This window comes from Marmota marmota, unplaced genomic scaffold, assembly GCF_001458135.2.
Source record: "Marmota marmota marmota unplaced genomic scaffold, marMar, whole genome shotgun sequence".
Lineage (NCBI taxonomy): Eukaryota > Metazoa > Chordata > Mammalia > Rodentia > Sciuridae > Marmota > Marmota marmota.
In genome coordinates this window covers 12,589,941-12,596,161 of record NW_026000019.1, presented here as the reverse complement: position 1 = coordinate 12,596,161, position 6,221 = coordinate 12,589,941, and the positions used below count along the sequence as shown (strand labels likewise).

At 52.2% G+C, this 6,221-nt stretch overlaps 1 long non-coding RNA gene across 3 annotated transcripts in view; it reads left to right on the top strand.

Annotated features, from left to right (window-relative positions):
- Window positions 1-5,734, top strand: part of LOC125618647 — a 19,299-nt gene extending 13,565 nt beyond the window's left edge. For all 3 annotated transcript variants that reach the window (XR_007349976.1, XR_007349978.1, XR_007349977.1), the window contains one exon: window positions 5,444-5,734. This is a non-coding gene — a long non-coding RNA (uncharacterized LOC125618647). The remainder of the gene's footprint in view (window positions 1-5,443) is intronic.
- The last annotated feature ends 487 nt before the right edge of the window (window positions 5,735-6,221 follow it).

Below are 6,221 nucleotides of genomic sequence, written 5' to 3'. Positions count from 1 at the left end.
AGGGATAGGGGAGTGGGGGTGGGTCCCAGGAGTGAGAAAGAGCAAGCTGGCACTCCTTGGGTGGGGAGTGATTTGGCTTTCCAGATTTTTCTTGACTTAATTCTATTGAGACCTTCCTGACCTTGCTTCTTCTTCCCACGGTCACGGCCAAGGCACAGCTGAAAACCAAACCAGATAGTCCAAGGCAGCCAGAAGAGCACCTGCTCTCCCGGGCAGCCTGACTCTTACTTTGCCTGCTGGCCTGGAGGGGTGGACCGTGTGGGATGGTTGAGGGCAGAGAATGGGGAGGGCAGGTTCTCCTAGCAATCTGCCCTTCATGGGTGCTGTTTCCTACTCTCAGCCCCCCTCTGTGTTACTGTAGCCATCTTGCCACAGGAAACTCCCTCAGAGGCCGAGCTGTGGGAGGAGGCCAGGCTGAGGGACATTATCCACTATGGGGTTAGAGGAAAACACATAAAGTATTGCTTTGTGCTGATTTTCTGAGAGAATGACCAGAAGAACATGAATTCAGTTTTCTCCCAGGGAAACCTCTGGGCAGCCGTGTTCATCAAATGGGTTTTATTTCCCTTTCAATCACATGGAAAGAATATCAACTGAATTTCCGTCACAGCAGATGGGGCCGTGGGACTAAGCTATCAGCCATTGGAAGGTAGGCTAATGGTGCACCAGTTGCTGACTGGGTCCCAAGGACCTAGCATGGGACCCCAAGACCCTGCAGATGGTGCAGTCAGCAGGCTGCAGCCTGGGTCCCTAATGACTGCATGGCACAGACACCTCCACCCTCCATTCCTGTAATGGTCAATATGAATTGTCAACTTGATTGGATTAAGAGATGTTGAGGATTATGGGTGTGTCAGTGAGGCGTGTCTCGGAATGATTGACATGTGGGATAGCCAACTGAAGTGGAGATCCTCCTTAAGCATGGGCAGCACTGTTCAATAGGATGACAGCTTGAATGGAATAAAAGTTGGAAGAATAAGGAAGCAGCAGGAGATGCAAGCTTGAGTCTTCTTGAACATCTTCTTGTTTGTTGATCATCTGAGGATATCAGACTCTTTCTTCTTCACTCTTCCAAAGCGGACTTTGACAGTGACTCTCCAGCTGCCTTCAGTGTCCTACGAGGGTAGCACCACCGATCCCCCTTGTTCTGGGGCTTCAGCCTCTTGGACTGTGCAGCTACGAGTTCTTCCAGCTCTGCAGCCTGCAGACGGCCACTGTGGACTATCCGGCTTCTGGTTGTGTAAACCAACCTAATAAGTCCCCTTTTATAGTTATACTTTTTGTTGATTCTGTTCTTCTGGAGAACCTTGACTAATACAGTTCCTATGGGACTGTGAGAGAAGAACCAGCCTTTGTGTGCTGAGCCCCCGAGCTTAGGGCCTGCTTACGATAGTCAAGTTGTTCTGATCAAGTAACAGAGCATGCGGGAAGGTATGTGACAGGATCACTTTTGTGGGTAGAGGGAGAAGTGGTGAGATTTGGCAGGGGTGTTTCCACCAGGAGCCTCCTGGTGACACAAGGAGTGAGATGGAATATGCTACCCTAAACTGAGGAAAGGAAACTAGTGTGACAGTGAGTGAGTGAGTGTGTGTGTGTGTGTGTGTGTGTGTGTGTGTGTAAATCAGAGCAGACACCTCTGGTGGGGCCCCTTCTGAACTGCAATTAAAGAGAATAACAAAACTCAATTTCTACTGCACACTTTGCTAAGTGCTTTCTCATATAAACCTCATGACATTCCAATGAGAGGAAATATTAATACCATCCCATTCTTTAGGCGAGGAAACTGAGGTTGACAGAGATGAAGGACTGTCCCCAGTGTCTCCAGAAAGTAAGCGGCAGAGGCAGGATGCAGTTGAGGTACCCTGGCTCTTGGCCTGCCTCTTGACCACTGGGTCCACCCTCCTGGAATGTGCATGGATACCCGGTTAGCGAGGACAGAGCCTTCCACTGTTATCTTTGGTTGTCTAAAACAACCAGTCCTTTGGATGACTCAGTGTTCCAGGTTGTTAGAGAAGCCACGTCATTGGACCGTCCCTGCAATGGCACCAGTGCTCCTGGAAATCTCCCAGAGGGAATGGGAGTGTTTGGAGGTGGGGGGTGAGTTCAGAAGGGGGAACCTGCAGCATTCACTGCAGGATTAGAGGAAGGGTCTGGGATAGACTCTGTAGCTAGACGTGTGTCCTCTGAGCCCAGCACCTCCCAGGGGGTGTCTGGCCTTGGCCATCACAGAGGGGCCTCTTGGTGGGGAGAGAAGGGGCTTTCTGGATGGTGTCCTGGGAAGGGTGTTGGGAATCACATCCTGGATGTCCTTACGTCTTACACAGGAGGGGCCAAAGTTTGTTGAGTCCACATCCTACTTACAGGGGCCTACTGTGCACCAGGTCATGTCTAGATGCTGGGGAGGCAACAGAGAGAAAATGGCTGGGTGTCTGCCCTCAGGGAGCCCTCAGGCTCCATTCTAAATGATGGGTGGTCTGCCGGAGGATGAGCTGGAGGCCCTAGGAACTGCAGGGTTAGGACAAGGTGGGAGAGGGCTCAGATGAGGGAGCCCAGAAGCCCCTAAAATCAAGCCATACACTTTGGGGAGCCTCCATGACTTGTGTTTCCAGACACCAAGAAGCTTTTGTAGCAGTAATTTGCCAGAAGAACTCCCAAGAGCATCTGAGGCCGGGTGTGGGAGAGACAAGCAATCCCACCTGCTGCCTTCCTCTGAGAGCCAGAGGGGAGCTCTCGAGTGTAGAGAATTCTTTTTGGGGCCGGTGGGAATTCTGCTGAGAACAGGCTCCTTCCATTTTCAGAGTCACTTTGGGATCTATGTTTGATCTTCTCAGTGCTGCAGGCATTTGGATGGAGCTAAAGCCTTCTGTTGAATTAGGGAAAAAAGCAAAAAACAACAAAAAAAAAATCAAACGCGTTGGTGGGTCTGGTGCCTGGAGATATGATTTGCCCTCTGGGACACTGCGTGGAGGTGGCGTCCCCACTCCCCTTGGGCTCTAGTGCTGCCTTGAATAGGAACATTTCATAATGTGAGCGCTTGCTGCTCAACTGATGCTTCCCGTGGGGTGCAGGCCGACGCCATGTCCTAGGCCCTTAAGCAGATGTGTTCCAAGCAGGAGTAGCCTCTCAGCACCAAGGATCTGTCCTCTGTTCACCTAAGCAGGTCTGGAAGTGGGAGGCCACACCAGGGAGCGTTCTGATTCTCTTCCTGTTCCCCGTAGGCAACGGGACCCCACATACTGTTCTGGGTTCAATGCAAATCACGTTAACTTATAGCCAAGTGGCCAGAGTTCCAGAAATCTCCCTTTCATGGTTGTCTCTCTTGAGTGCCAACCCTCTCCTCCCACTGCCCCCTGGATGCCCTGCTACACTTCAAAATCATTATGTCCTCTGTTCACTCCATTATTGCTTATTTAGAGTCTTCCACATGTGTGGCCTTGCTAGGGGCCGGAGATAAAGACTTAGGAAGAGATGGCCTTTGCTGTGCCGACAGTTTCTGTCAACTGGTCACATCCTTCCCTCTAGCCAAGCATTCCTTGGGCAGCAGGCTGCATTGGCTCCACAGAACTCTCAGCATCTGGGAGCTAGAAGACAGTGGGTTCTCCATAAACACTGCTGCATCCACGACGGATAAATGGAACACTGTTCTTCAGAAGACTGCAGGGTGATGGGAAACGAGAAGAGAAGCGGTGATTGCAGGTCACCAGCACAAGGGTCAGGGTGGAGGCAGGCGGAGGGCCTGTTAAGGAAGGAGGACAGTCATCTGACTTGAGGGTAGGCTCAGGGTCACTTCCAGACACAGCTGTGAGCCAAAGAATAATCCAGAGTCGGCCTGGTGAACAGGGTAGGGGACTGGGGAAGGACATTCCAGGCTTTGACACAGGTAGCATGGGGGGAAGCAGCTGATTGACAGGACATCCTGGGAGCAGGGATAGGAGTGAGGTGGGGCCCAGGGCAGCTGGCCATGCTTCCTTCCCTGATCCTGGGGAGGGCGCCATTCTCCTGGAGACCTTTCTCTGAGCTTCCACCCTCCACCCCAGCACACCTTCTCTGGGGTCTGGTCCTGGGGTTTGAGCTCCCCTCCCACCTTCCATTTTATTTGCCTGGTTGCCATCCTGCCTCCCAGCTACTCCTCAGGCCCCTGTCATGTTTGGCTCCCACCCATCCTGCATCTTCTTCCTGGAGCTCACACTCTGCTGCTGACGGCAGCCCTCCCTCGCTCCATGGGGTCTCAGAGGAGATGTCTGTCCAGGCTCACCCAGAGGCTCCGGCATGCCTTGGAAGACCCTCACAGAGGAGGAAGATTTGGTGGCAAGATGTGATTGGAGGGGAAGAAAATCCCGAGAAGCAGAATAGATTGGACAAAACCACTGTGAAGCAGAGATGCCTGGGGCCTGTCCTCTCTTGAGGTTCTAGGTCTTGGTCTCTGAGATGGGATGAGATTTGGCCTCATGATCCTCGCTGGGCTTCCTGTCCTGGCGATCAGAATGGGGCTGGTGGAGAGATTCATTCTTTCACCAGGATCACTGCTGTACGGGTGGTCAAGTGCCAGTGTTCATGCAAATGCTGAATAGATAGATGCCAGTGGCTGACAGGGATGTCACAGGTCATTGCAAACTTCCATAATTCTGCCTTTGAAGTGGATCAATAGGGTCTCTAGGCTTCTACGGCAACCTCCAAATGTTTTGGGGGAATCGTAATGTCTATTCCACTGGTTTCCTAAAGAGCAAGCTGTCTTCTAAATTCTATATAGTAAAATCCCTAAGATCATTTAAATTTCCCATATGGAGCTTTGTATTTTTGGATCTCAGCTGCATGCTCCTTTCCCCTCCAAATAAAAACCTCTTGATGAGGAGATTTTAATAGTCAGAACTTGAGGGTCCTACTCTTTAGATGTATTGATATTTGCCTGTATTCATTTATGTGCTAGTCAGTTTTCTGTCACTGTGACAGAACACCTGAGATAATAAACTTATAGAGGAAAGATTTATTTTGGCTCTAAGTTTCGGTCCATGGCCCCACTCCACTGCTTTGGGTGTGTGAAGAGGCAAAACATCATGGTGGGGAGTGTGTGGTGGAACAAAGCTGCTCAGCTCCTGGCGGCTGAGAGGGAACGAGAGAGAAGGAAAGAGAGGCTGAGACTGGGGTCCCAGTATCTCTGTCAAGGACATGCCCTGGTGACCTAATTTCATTCCATAAGGCCTCACTTCTAGATGATTCCACCGCCTGCAGGTGAGCAACCATCTTCAATACCTGACCTTTGGGAAACACTGAAGAACAAACAATGACAGCCTGGCCATTAAAATCATTGTGGACAAGGAATTCTGAATAACGATTTTTGACCTTCGGAATGCTTTCATCAGCATTATCCCATTCGAGTCTCATCCTCACAGTCCCCTAGAGGAAGCTGCCGTAGGTTTTTAATTCTATCATTTTCTTCCCACAGACTTGCGTGGAGGCACAGACCAACGGGCACACAGGAGCAGGCGGAGCTGGAACTGGATTCTGGACTCTTCGCCCTGGATGCTGTTCCCTAAAAACTCAGCCAGGAGGCGCGCTGCAGGGCGACGCGGTGCAGAGAGCTGTCTTGTCTGACTGGGGGTGTACAGGCCCCAGCCCCAAACCGTCCTTTCCTTGGAGAGGACACCCTGGGGTGTCCTAAACACATGGACACAGGCCTCTCTGCATCTCCCAGGTCACTGCTTTCTGTACTGAATGAATGACTTCCTGTGACCTAGAGTCTAGCCCCAGTGCTTCTGTTGAGGGCTCCTGCCTTTGCCTGTTCTCCCTTTAGTCCGCCAAGGCTCCCTCCCTGGCCTCTGGCTCTGCCGTCGGCCTCCGCCGCCGGTTCCGCGGGCCGCCACTGGGTGGCGCAGCTGCCCGCGCGTGCTGAGGGGCCGCGGAGCGGTGCAGCCAGCCTCGGCCTCCCAGACCTCCAGCCAGCAGCTGGGCGAGCGGCCTTCTGTCAGCCTAGGCTCCGGCTCCTGGGGCTGAGGAGGTCGGGATGGTGTCGGCAAAGAGCAGGGTGTCCAAGCTCTGCCAGGGCAATGGCTCTTTCCCCCAGGGAGTCCTCTCTGGGGTGCAGTGAACTGGACAACTGCAGAGAAGGGTCTCTGCACACAGATGGAGTGACTGGGGTGGGGGCGTCTTCATCGGAGCACACACTGAGCCCTTCTCTGCGCCAGGCATTTTACAAATGTTAACTCATTAAATTCTCACATCAA